At 35.8% G+C, this 14601-nt stretch overlaps 1 protein-coding gene across 1 annotated transcript in view; it reads right to left on the bottom strand.

Annotated features, from left to right (window-relative positions):
• The window catches only part of LOC110510646 (NLR family CARD domain-containing protein 3-like), a 305788-nt gene that overhangs the window by 116792 nt on the left and 174395 nt on the right, over window positions 1–14601 (bottom strand). The gene's annotated exons all lie outside the window — the stretch shown is intronic.

The following is a 14601-nucleotide window of genomic DNA, read 5'->3' as shown; positions in this document are numbered from 1 at the left end:
AACTAAATACTAAACTTTGACTACTTTAATGCACAATAAGTGAAGTGGTCAGAATACTTATGTCTTCTTCTAATGGGGGACTAGATACATAAAGTTATTTTATTTTTCTAAATGGTGAAACAGATATATATTAAAATATCCTCAAATAAAAGGTGACATTATATACTGTCACCTCATATGAAACATTTTATTTCAAATCCAAAATGTTGGCGTATAGAGCCACATTTAAAATGTCAGCTTTACTGTCTAAATAGATATGGTGTGGACTGTATACTCAATACAATCTAAATCTGATACTTCTCTGTCTAAATAGATATGGTGTGGACTGTATACTCAATACAATCTAAGTCTGATACCTCACTGTCTAAATAGATATGGTGTGGACTGTATACTCAATACAATCTAAATCTGATACCTCACTGTCTGTCTTCTGACTGATACTGCTTTTTAAACTGGTCTGGTCAGTCTACTCAAATATTTGTACTATACATGTTTCTATCTGCAGGCAATACTTTGATCATTTGTCATTTTTAATGATGATACATTAATTTACGAATAGATATGGAAGATTTGACTGATACACTGATACAGTGGGGCAAAACAGTATTTAGTCAGCCACCAATTGTGCAAGTTCTCCCCCTTAAAAATATATGAGAGGCCTGTAATTTTCCTCATAGGTACACTTCAACTATGACAGGCAAAATGAGAAAAAAAATCCAGAAAATCACATTGTAGGATTTTTTATGAATTTATTTGCAAATTATGGTGGAAAATAAGTATTTGGTCACCTACAAACAAGCAAGATTTCTGGCTCTCACAGACCTGTAACATCTTCTTTAAGAGGCTCCTCTGTCCTCCACTCGTTACCTGTATTAATGGCACCTGTTCGAACTTGTTATCAGTATAAAAGACACCTGTCCACAACCTCAAACAGTCACACTCCAAACTCCACTATGGCCAAGACCAAAGAGCTGTCAAAGGACACCAGAAACAAAATTGTAGACCTGCACCAGGCTGGGAAGACTGAATCTACAATAGGTAAACAGCTTGGTTTAAAGAAATCAACAGTGGGAGCAATTATTAGCAAATGGAAGACATACAAGACCACTGATAATCTCCCTTGATCTGGGGCTCCACGCAAGATCTCACCCCGCGGGGACAAAATTATCACAAGGACGGTGAGCAAAAATCCCAGAACCACACCGGGGGACCTTGTGAATGACCTGCAGAGAGCTGGGACCAAAGTAACAAAGCCTACCATCAGTAACACACTACGCCGCCAGGGACTCAAATCCTGCAGTGCCAGACGAGTCCCCCTGCTTAAGCCAGTACATGTCCAGGCCCGTCTGAAGTTTGCTAGAGAGCATGAGGATGATACAGAAGAAGATTGGGAGAATGTCATATGGTCAGATCAAACCAAAATATAACTTTTTGGGAAAAACTCAACTCGTCGTGTTTGGAGGACAAAGAATGCTAAGTTGCATCCAAAGAACACCATACCTACTGTGAAGCATGGGGGTGGAAACATCATGCTTTGGGGCTGTTTTTCTGCAAAGGGACCAGGACGACTGATCCGTGTAAAGGAAAGAATGAATGGGGCCATGTATTGTGAGATTTTGTGTGAAAACCTCCTTTCATCAGCAAGGGCATTGAAGATGAAACGTGGCTGGGTCATTCAGCATGACAATGATCCCAAACACACCGCCTGGGCAACGAAGGAGTGGCTTCGTAACAAGCATTTCAAGGTCCTGGAGAGGCCTAGCCAGTCTCCAGATCTCAACCCCATAGAAAATCTTTGGAGGGAGTTGAAAGTCTGTGTTGCCCAGCAACAGCCCAAACCATCACTGCTCTAGAGGAGATCTGCATGGAGGAATGGGCCAAAGTACCAGCAACAGTGTGTGAAAACCTTGTGAAGAGTTACAGAAAACGTTTGACCTCTGTCATTGTCAACAAAGGGTACAGAACAAAGTACTGGGATAAACTTTTGTTATTGACCAAATACTTATTTTCCACCATAATTTGCAAATATTAAAAATCCTACAATGTGATTTTCTGGATTTTTTTTCTCATTTTGTCTGTCATAGTTGAAGTGTACCTATGATGAAAATTACAGGCCTCTCTCATCTTTTTAAGTGGGAGAACTTGCACAATTGGTGGCTGACTAAATACTTTTTTGCCCCACGGTATATCTGAATACGTCGATTAAATATTCTGCCCCTATTTTCACCACCAAAGAATAGCAGTGTGATTTTAATATGATTTGACTCTTTGCAGGCTGTCAGGCTGTCTAGTCACAGAGGAAGGCTGTGCTTCTCTGGTCTCAGCTCTGGAGTCAAACCCCTCACACCTGAGAGAGCTGGATCTGAGTAACAATGACCTGAAGGATTCAGGAGTGAAGCTGCTCTCTGATGGACTGGGGAATCCCCACTGTAAACTGGAGACTCTGAGGTCAGTATTGTGATAACTGTTCACCAGATCCACATGTGTTTACCAGACACATATAGTCCACACAATATGTGTTTGGACAGTGAATCTTACAGTTTTATATTTGGTGCTATGCTCCAGCATTTTGGATTTGAGATATAATGTTTCGTATTAGACAACAGTACAGAATGTCACCTTTTTTTGAGGCTATTTTCATACATAGCTGTGTTACTGTTAAGAAAGGAAAGGACTTTATGTATCTAGTTCTCCCATTTGAAAAACTCGTAATTAATCGGACATATTCACTTATAGTGTATTAAAGTAGTCAAATGTTTAGTATTTGGTGCCATATTTCATGACTGCAGTTATTACGTCAAGCTTGTGATTATACTAACTTGTTGAATTCATTTGCAGTTTTTCTTGGTTGTGTTTTGGATATTGTTTTTGCTCATAGAAACTGAAAGGTGAATAATGTCCTGTCACTTTAGAGTCACTTCACTTGTATTGTCAGTAAGAATAGAAGATGTTTCTGAATACTTCTACATTCATGTGGATGCTACCATGGTTAGGAATAATAATGAATGAATTGTGAAAAGTGATGAATAACAAAGTTATAGAGGCACAAAGATCAGAATAAATGCTAACCTCCTCTGTTATTGGTAATGGTGAGAGGTTAGCATGTTTTGTTGTAGCCTCTGTTTTTGGTAATGGTGAGAGGTTAGCATGTTTTGTTGCAGTCTCTGTTATTGGTAATGGTGAGAGGTTAGCATGTTTTGTTGGAGCCTCTGTTATTGGTTATGATGAGAGGTTAGCATGTTTTGATGTAGCCTCTGTTATTGTTAATGGTGAGAGGTTAGCATGTTTTGATGTAGCCTCTGTTATTGGTAATGGTGAGAGGTTAGCATGTTTTGTTGTAGCCTCTGTTATTGTTAATGGTGAGAGGTTAGCATGTTTTGATGTAGCCTATGTTATTGGTAATGGTGAGAGGTTAGCATGTTTTGATGTAGCCTCTGTTATTGGTAATGGTGAGAGGTTAGCATGTTTTGATGTAGCCTCTGTTATTGGTAATGGTGAGAGGTTAGCATGTTTTGATGTAGTCTCTGTTATTGTTAATGGTGAGAGGTTAGCATGTTTTGATGTAGCCTCTGTTATTGGTAATGGTGAGAGGTTAGCATGTTTTGATGTAGCCTCTGTTATTGGTAATGGTGAGAGGTTAGCATGTTTTGATGTAGTCTTTGTTATTGTTAATGGTGAGAGGTTAGCATGTTTTGTTGTAGCCTCTGTTATTGGTAATGATGAGAGGTTAGCATGTTTTGATGTAGCCTCTGTAACTTTCTCACTAATCAATTTTCATGATCCATTCATTATTTTTCTTATTCATGGCATCATCAGGATTATTTTTGTTTAGAAACATGTTTTCTACTCACTTACTAAGAAAATTACTTAGACAGAAAATGACTCCAGTCATCATCCACCTATTTTATTATTGGGCATAAAAATTAGTCTTCAATTAGGGAACTAGATACATAAAGTCTTCAATTAGGGGAACTAGATACATAAAGTCTTCAATTAGGGAGACTAGATACATAAAGTCTTCAATTAGGGAACTAGATACATAAAGTCTTCAATTAGGGAACTGGATACATAAAGTCTTCAATTAGGGAACTAGATACATAAAGTCTTCAATTAGGGAACTAGATACATAAAGTCTTCAATTAGGGAACTAGATACATAAAGTCTTCAATTAGGGAGACTAGATACATAAAGTCTTCAATTAGGGAACTAGATACATAAAGTCTTCAATTAGGGAACTAGATACATAAAGTCTTCAATTAGGGAACTAGATACATAAAGTCTTCAATTAGGGGAACTAGATACATAAAGTCTTCAATTAGGGAGACTAGATACATAAAGTCTTCAATTAGGGAGACTAGATACATAAAGTCTTCAATTAGGGAACTAGATACATAACGTCTTCAATTAGGGAACTAGATACATAAAGTCTTCAATTAGGGAACTAGATACATAAAGTCTTCAATTAGGGGAACTAGATACATAAAGTCTTCAATTAGGGAGACTAGATACATAAAGTCTTCAATTAGGGAACCAGATACATAAAGTCTTCAATTAGGGGAACTAGATACATAAAGTCTTCAATTAGGGAGACTAGATACATAAAGTCTTCAATTAGGGAACTAGATACATAAAGTCTTCAATTAGGGAACTAGATACATAAAGTCTTCAATTAGGGGGACTACATACATAAAGTCTTCAATTAGGGAACTAGATACATAAAGTCTTCAATTAGGGAACTAGATACATGAAGTCTTCAATTAGGGGGAACTAGATACATAAAGTCTTCAATTAGGGGGAACTAGATACATAAAGTCTTCAATTAGGGAACTAGATACATAAAGTCTTCAATTAGGGAACTAGATACACAAAGTCTTCAATTAGGGAACTAGATACATAACGTCTTCAATTAGGGAACTAGATACATAAAGTCTTCAATTAGGGAACTAGATACATAAAGTCTTCAATTAGGGAACTAGATACATAAAGTCTTCAATTAGGGAACTAGATACATAAAGTCTTTAATTAGGGAACTAGATACATAAAGTCTTCAATTAGGGAACTAGATACATAAAGTCTTCAATTAGGGAACTAGATACATAAAGTCTTCAATTAGGGAACTAGATACATAAAGTCTTCAATTAGGGAACTAGATACATAAAGTCTGCAATTAGGGGAACTAGATACATAAAGTCTTCAATTAGGGAGACTAGATACATAAAGTCTTCAATTAGGGAACTAGATACATAAAGTCTTCAATTAGGGAGACTAGATACATAAAGTCTTCAATTAGGGAACTAGATACATAAAGTCTTCAATTAGGGAACTAGATACATAAAGTCTTCAATTAGGGAACTAGATACATAAAGTCTTCAATTAGGGGAACTAGATACATAAAGTCTTCAATGAGGGAGACTAGATACATAAAGTCTTCAATTAGGGAGACTAGATACATAAAGTCTTCAATTAGGGAACTAGATACATAACGTCTTCAATTAGGGAACTAGATACATAAAGTCTTCAATTTGGGAACTAGATACATAAAGTCTTCAATTAGGGGAACTAGATACATAAAGTCTTCAATTAGGGAGACTAGATACATAAAGTCTTCAATTAGGGAACTAGATACATAAAGTCTTCAATTAGGGGAACTAGATACACAAAGTCTTCAATTAGGGAGACTAGATACATAAAGTCTTCAATTAGGGAACTAGATACATAAAGTCTTCAATTAGGGAACTAGATACATAAAGTCTTCAATTAGGGAACTAGATACATAAAGTCTTCAATTAGGGAACTAGATACATAAAGTCTTCAATTAGGGGGACTACATACATAAAGTCTTCAATTAGGGAACTAGATACATAAAGTCTTCAATTAGGGAACTAGATACATAAAGTCTTCAATTAGGGGACTAGATACATAAAGTCTTCAATTAGGGAGACTAGATACATAAAGTCTTCAATTAGGCAACTAGATACATAAAGTCTTCAATTAGGGAACTAGATACATGAAGTCTTCAATTAGGGAACTAGATACATAAAGTCTTCAATTAGGGAACTAGATACATAAAGTCTTCAATTAGGGAACTAGATACATAAAGTCTTCAATTAGGGAACTAGATACATAAAGTCTTCAATTAGGGAACTAGATACATAAAGTCTTCAATTAGGGAACTAGATACATAAAGTCTTCAATTAGGGAACTAGATACATAAAGTCTTCAATTAGGGAACTAGATACATAAAGTCTTTAATTAGGGAACTAGATACATAAAGTCTTCAATTAGGGAACTAGATACATAAAGTCTTCAATTAGGGAACTAGATACATAAAGTCTTCAATTAGGGAACTAGATACATAAAGTCTTCAATTAGGGAACTAGATACATAAAGTCTGCAATTAGGGGAACTAGATACATAAAGTCTTCAATTAGGGAGACTAGATACATAAAGTCTTCAATTAGGGAACTAGATACATAAAGTCTTCAATTAGGGAGACTAGATACATAAAGTCTTCAATTAGGGAACTAGATACATAAAGTCTTCAATTAGGGAACTAGATACATAAAGTCTTCAATTAGGGAACTAGATACATAAAGTCTTCAATTAGGGGAACTAGATACATAAAGTCTTCAATGAGGGAGACTAGATACATAAAGTCTTCAATTAGGGAGACTAGATACATAAAGTCTTCAATTAGGGAACTAGATACATAACGTCTTCAATTAGGGAACTAGATACATAAAGTCTTCAATTTGGGAACTAGATACATAAAGTCTTCAATTAGGGGAACTAGATACATAAAGTCTTCAATTAGGGAGACTAGATACATAAAGTCTTCAATTAGGGAACTAGATACATAAAGTCTTCAATTAGGGGAACTAGATACACAAAGTCTTCAATTAGGGAGACTAGATACATAAAGTCTTCAATTAGGGAACTAGATACATAAAGTCTTCAATTAGGGAACTAGATACATAAAGTCTTCAATTAGGGAACTAGATACATAAAGTCTTCAATTAGGGAACTAGATACATAAAGTCTTCAATTAGGGGGACTACATACATAAAGTCTTCAATTAGGGAACTAGATACATAAAGTCTTCAATTAGGGAACTAGATACATAAAGTCTTCAATTAGGGGACTAGATACATAAAGTCTTCAATTAGGGAGACTAGATACATAAAGTCTTCAATTAGGCAACTAGATACATAAAGTCTTCAATTAGGGAACTAGATACATGAAGTCTTCAATTAGGGAACTAGATACATAAAGTCTTCAATTAGGGAACTAGATACATAAAGTCTTCAATTAGGGAACTAGATACATAAAGTCTTCAATTAGGGAACTAGATACATAAAGTCTTCAATTAGGGAACTAGATACATAAAGTCTTCAATTAGGGAACTAGATACATAAAGTCTTCAATTAGGGAACTAGATACATAAAGTCTTCAATTAGGGAACTAGATACATAAAGTCTTCAATTAGGGAGACTAGATACATAAAGTCTTCAATTAGGGAACTAGATACATAAAGTCTTCAATTAGGGAACTAGATACATAAAGTCTTCAATTAGGGGAACTAGATACATAAAGTCTTCAATTAGGGGAACTAGATACATAAAGTCTTCAATTAGGGAACTAGATACATAAAGTATTCAATTAGGGGAACTAGATACATAAAGTCTTCAAATAGGGAACTAGATACATAAAGTCTTCAATTAGGGAACTAGATACATAAAGTCTTCAATTAGGGAACTAGATACATAAAGTCTTCAATTAGGGAACTAGATACATAAAGTCTTCAATTAGGGGAACTAGATACATAAAGTCTTCAATTAGGGGAACTAGATACATAAAGTCTTCAATTAGGGAACTAGATACATAAAGTCTTCAATTAGGGAACTAGATACACAAAGTCTTCAATTAGGGAACTAGATACATAAAGTCTTCAATTAGGGAACTAGATACACAACGTCTTCAATTAGGGAACTAGATACACAAAGTCTTCAATTAGGGAACTAGATACACAAAGTCTTCAATTAGGGAACTAGATACATAAAGTCTTCAATTAGGGAACTAGATACATAAAGTGTTCAATTAGGGAGACTAGATACATAAAGTCTTCAATTAGGGAACTAGATACACAACGTCTTCAATTAGGGAACTAGATACACAAAGTCTTCAATTAGGGAACTAGATACATAAAGTCTTCAATTAGGGAACTAGATACATAAAGTCTTCAATTAGGGAACTAGATACATAAAGTCTTCAATTAGGGAGACTAGATACATAACGTCTTCAATTAGGGAACTAGATACATAAAGTCTTCAATTAGGGAACTAGATACATAAAGTCTTCAATTAGGGAACTAGATACATAAAGTCTTCAATTAGGGAACTAGATACACAACGTCTTCAATTAGGGAACTAGATACACAAAGTCTTAAATGAGGGAACTAGATACATAACGTCTTCAATTAGGGAGACTAGATACATAAAGTCTTCAATTAGGGAACTAGATACATAAAGTCTTCAATTAGGGAACTAGATACATAAAGTCTTCAATTAGGGAACTAGATACACAAAGTCTTCAATTAGGGAACTAGATACACAAAGTCTTCAATTAGGGAACTAGATACACAAAGTCTTCAATTAGGGGACTAGATACATAAAGTCTTCAATTAGGGAACTAGATACATAAAGTCTTCAATTAGGGGACAAGATACATAAAGTCTTCAATTAGGGAACTAGGTACACAAAGTCTTCAATTAGGGAACTAGATACACAAAGTCTTCAATTAGGGGACTAGATACATAAAGTATTCAATTAGGGAACTAGATACATAAAGTCTTCAATTAGGGAACTAGATACATAAAGTCTTCAATTAGGGAACTAGATACATAAAGTCTTCAATTAGGGAACTAGATACATAAAGTCTTCAATTAGGGAGACTAGATACATAAAGTGTTCAATTAGGGAGACAAGATACATAAAGTCTTCAATTAGGGAACTAGATACATAAATTCTTCAATTAGGGTGACTACATACATAAAGTCTTCAATTAGGGAGACTAGATACATAAAGTCTTCAATTAGGGGGGACTACATACATAAAGTCTTCAATTAGGGGGACTACATACATAAAGTCTTCAATTAGGGAGACTAGATACATAAAGTCTTCAATTAGGGGGGACTACATACATAAAGTCTTCAATTAGGGGAACTAGATACATAAAGTCTTCAATTAGGGGGGACTACATACATAAATTCTTCAATTAGGGGGACTACATACATAAAGTCTTCAATTAGGGAACTAGATACATAAAGTCTTCAATTAGGGAACTAGATACATAAAGTCTTCAATTAGGGAACTAGATACATAAAGTCTTCAATTAGGGAACTAGATACATAAAGTCTTCAATTAGGGAACTAGATACATAAAGTCTTCAATTAGGGGGACTACATACATAAAGTCTTCAATTAGGGAACTAGATACATAAAGTCTTCAATTAGGGAACTAGATACATAAAGTCTTCAATTAGGGGACTAGATACATAAAGTCTTCAATTAGGGAGACTAGATACATAAAGTCTTCAATTAGGCAACTAGATACATAAAGTCTTCAATTAGGGAACTAGATACATGAAGTCTTCAATTAGGGAACTAGATACATAAAGTCTTCAATTAGGGAACTAGATACATAAAGTCTTCAATTAGGGAACTAGATACATAAAGTCTTCAATTAGGGAACTAGATACATAAAGTCTTCAATTAGGGAACTAGATACATAAAGTCTTCAATTAGGGAACTAGATACATAAAGTCTTCAATTAGGGAACTAGATACATAAAGTCTTCAATTAGGGAACTAGATACATAAAGTCTTCAATTAGGGAACTAGATACATAAAGTCTTCAATTAGGGAACTAGATACATAAAGTCTTCAATTAGGGAACTAGATACATAAAGTCTTCAATTAGGGGAACTAGATACATAAAGTCTTCAATTAGGGGAACTAGATACATAAAGTCTTCAATTAGGGAACTAGATACATAAAGTCTTCAATTAGGGGAACTAGATACATAAAGTCTTCAAATAGGGAACTAGATACATAAAGTCTTCAATTAGGGAACTAGATACATAAAGTCTTCAATTAGGGAACTAGATACATAAAGTCTTCAATTAGGGAACTAGATACATAAAGTCTTCAATTAGGGGAACTAGATACATAAAGTCTTCAATTAGGGGAACTAGATACATAAAGTCTTCAATTAGGGAACTAGATACATAAAGTCTTCAATTAGGGAACTAGATACACAAAGTCTTCAATTAGGGAACTAGATACATAAAGTCTTCAATTAGGGAACTAGATACACAACGTCTTCAATTAGGGAACTAGATACACAAAGTCTTCAATTAGGGAACTAGATACACAAAGTCTTCAATTAGGGAACTAGATACATAAAGTCTTCAATTAGGGAACTAGATACATAAAGTGTTCAATTAGGGAGACTAGATACATAAAGTCTTCAATTAGGGAACTAGATACACAACGTCTTCAATTAGGGAACTAGATACACAAAGTCTTCAATTAGGGAACTAGATACATAAAGTCTTCAATTAGGGAACTAGATACATAAAGTCTTCAATTAGGGAACTAGATACATAAAGTCTTCAATTAGGGAGACTAGATACATAACGTCTTCAATTAGGGAACTAGATACATAAAGTCTTCAATTAGGGAACTAGATACATAAAGTCTTCAATTAGGGAACTAGATACATAAAGTCTTCAATTAGGGAACTAGATACACAACGTCTTCAATTAGGGAACTAGATACACAAAGTCTTAAATTAGGGAACTAGATACATAACGTCTTCAATTAGGGAGACTAGATACATAAAGTCTTCAATTAGGGAACTAGATACATAAAGTCTTCAATTAGGGAACTAGATACATAAAGTCTTCAATTAGGGAACTAGATACACAAAGTCTTCAATTAGGGAACTAGATACACAAAGTCTTCAATTAGGGAACTAGATACACAAAGTCTTCAATTAGGGGACTAGATACATAAAGTCTTCAATTAGGGAACTAGATACATAAAGTCTTCAATTAGGGGACAAGATACATAAAGTCTTCAATTAGGGAACTAGATACACAAAGTCTTCAATTAGGGAACTAGATACACAAAGTCTTCAATTAGGGGACTAGATACATAAAGTCTTCAATTAGGGAACTAGATACATAAAGTCTTCAATTAGGGAACTAGATACATAAAGTCTTCAATTAGGGAACTAGATACATAAAGTCTTCAATTAGGGAACTAGATACATAAAGTCTTCAATTAGGGAGACTAGATACATAAAGTGTTCAATTAGGGAGACAAGATACATAAAGTCTTCAATTAGGGAAACTAGATACATAAAGTCTTCAATTAGGGAACTAGATACATAAAGTCTTCAATTAGGGAACTAGATACATAAAGTCTTCAATTAGGGAACTAGATACATAAATTCTTCAATTAGGGTGACTACATACATAAAGTCTTCAATTAGGGAGACTAGATACATAAAGTCTTCAATTAGGGGGGACTACATACATAAAGTCTTCAATTAGGGGGACTACATACATAAAGTCTTCAATTAGGGAGACTAGATACATAAAGTCTTCAATTAGGGGGGACTACATACATAAAGTCTTCAATTAGGGGAACTAGATACATAAAGTCTTCAATTAGGGGGGACTACATACATAAATTCTTCAATTAGGGGGACTACATACATAGAGTCTTCAATTAGGTGGACTACATACATAAAGTCTTCAATTAGGGAACTAGATACATAAAGTCTTCAATTAGGGGGGACTACATACATAAAGTGCTTTCATTTTGTTCTGCCCCTGAACAAGGCAGTTAACCCACTGTTCCTAGACCAGTTAACCCACTGTTCCTAGACCAGTTAACCCACTGTTCCTAGACCAGTTAACCCACTGTTCCTAGACCAGTTAACCCACTGTTCCTAGACCAGTTAACCCACTGTTCCTAGACCAGTTAACCCACTGTTCCTAGACCAGTTAACCCACTGTTCCTAGCATCATTGAAAGTAAGAATTTGTTCTTAACTGACTTGCCTAGTTAAATAAAAGTAACATATATATGTTTTCATAAATGTCAAAACTTGAAACAGATGTGTTTGAAAATACCGTCAAATAAAATTTGATATTATAAACTGTAACCTCATATGAAGCATTTGATCTGAGATGTTGGAGTATTGGCGTATAGAGTCACATTTAAAATGTTAGCTTCACTGTCAAAATACAGTGCCTTGCGAAAGTATTTGGCCCCCTTGAACTTTGCGACCTTTTGCCACATTTCAGGATTCAAACATAAAGATATAAAACTGTATTTTTTTGTGAAGAATCAACAAGTGGAACACAATCATGAAGTGGAACGACATTTATTGGATATTTCAAACTTTTTGAACAAATCAAAAACTGAAAAATTGGGCGTGCAAAATTATTCAGCCCCCTTAAGTTAATACTTTGTAGCGCCACCTTTTGCTGCGATTACAGCTGTAAGTCGCTTGGGGTATGTCTCTATCAGTTTTGCACATCGAGAGACTGAATTTTTTTTCCCATTCCTCCTTGCAAAACAGCTTGAGCTCAGTGAGGTTGGATGGAGAGCATTTGTGAACAGCAGTTTTCAGTTCTTTCCACAGATTCTCGATTGGATTCAGGTCTGAACTTTGACTTGGCCATTCTAACACCTGGATATGTTTATTTTTGAACCATTCCATTGTAGATTTTGCTTTATGTTTTGGATCATTGTCTTGTTGGAAGACAAATCTCTGTCCCAGTCTCAGGTCTTTTACAGACTCCATCAGGTTTTCTTCCAGAATGGTCCTGATTTGGCTCCATCCATCTTCCCATCAATTTTAACCATCTTCCCTGTCCCTGCTGAAGAAAAGCAGGCCCAAACCATGATGCTGCCACCACCATGTTTGACAGTGGGGATGGTGTGTTCAGCTGTGTTGCTTTTACGCCAAACATAACGTTTTGCATTGTTGCCAAAAAGTTCAATTTTGGTTTCATCTGACCAGAGCACCTTCTTCCACATGTTTGGTGTTTCTCCCAGGTGGCTTGTGGCAAACTTTAAACGACACTTTTTATGGATATCTTTAAGAAATGGCTTTCTTCTTGCCACTCTTCCATAAAGGCCAGATTTGTGCAATATACGACTGATTGTTGTCCTATGGACAGAGTCTCCCACCTCAGCTGTAGATCTCTGCAGTTCATCCAGAGTGATCATGGGCCTCTTGGCTGCATCTCTGATCAGTCTTCTCCTTGTATGAGCTGAAAGTTTAGAGGGACGGCCAGGTCTTGGTAGATTTGCAGTGGTCTGATACTCCTTCCATGTCAATATTATCGCTTGCACAGTGCTCCTTGGGATGTTTAAGGCTTGGGAAATCTTTTTGTATCCAAATCCGGCTTTAAACTTCTTCACAACAGTATCTTGGACCTGCCTGGTGTGTTCCTTGTTCTTCATGATGCTCTCTGCGCTTTTAACGGACCTCTGAGACTATCACAGTGCAGGTGCATTTATATGGAGACTTGATTACACACAGGTGGATTGTAATTATCATCATTAGTCATTTAGGTCAACATTGGATCATTCAGAGATCCTCACTGAACCTCTGGAGAGAGTTTGCTCCACTGAAAGTAAAGGGGCTGAACAATTTTGAACGGCCAATTTTTTCAGTTTTTGATTTGTTAAAAAAGTTTGAAATATCCAATAAATGTCGTTCCACTTCATGATTATGTCCCACTTGTTGATTCTTCACAAAAAAATACAGTTTTATATCTTTATGTTTGAAGCCTGAAATGTGGCAAAAGGTCGCAAAGTTCAAGGGGGCCGAATACTTTCGCAAGGCACTGTAGATATAGTGTGGACTGTATACTCAATACAATCTAAATCTGATTCCTCACTGTCTGTCTTTTGACTGATACTGCTTTTAAACTGGTCTGATCAGTCTACTATAATATTTGTACTATACATGTTTCTATCTGCAGGCAATACTTTGACCATTTGTCATTTCTAATATTGATACATTAATTTACGAATAGATATGGCAGGTTTCAGGACACTGATATATCTGAATATGTTGAAAAAATATACTGCCACTATTTTCACCACCAAAGAATAGCAGTGTGGTTTTAATATGATTTGACTCTTTGCAGGCTGTCACGCTGTCTAGTCACAGAGGAAGGCTGTGCTTCTCTGGTCTCAGCTCTGAGGTCAAACCCCTCACACCTGAGAGAGCTGGACCTGAGCTACAATCACCCAGGAGACTCAGGAGTCAGACTGCTCTCTGCTGGACTGGAGGATCCACACTGCAGACTGGAGAAACTCAAGTATGTAGAGGGTTTATGTCAATGTTCATACCAGACATGTTTGACTTATCAGGCTAGTTAAGACAAACATTCTTACCAACACTTGGACAGAATTATATCCTGACTGTGTCCAGTGTGTGTGTGTCTCCAGTGACTGTGTGTGTATGTCTCCAGTGACTGTGTGTGTGTGCGGTAAGTGTGTCCAGTGGGTGTCT

The sequence above is a fragment of the Oncorhynchus mykiss genome, chromosome 12, assembly GCF_013265735.2.
Source record: "Oncorhynchus mykiss isolate Arlee chromosome 12, USDA_OmykA_1.1, whole genome shotgun sequence".
NCBI classification, from domain to species: Eukaryota; Metazoa; Chordata; class Actinopteri; order Salmoniformes; family Salmonidae; genus Oncorhynchus; species Oncorhynchus mykiss.
The sequence above is the reverse complement of the archived record's forward strand: the minus strand, read 5'-3'. Positions and strand labels throughout refer to the sequence as shown.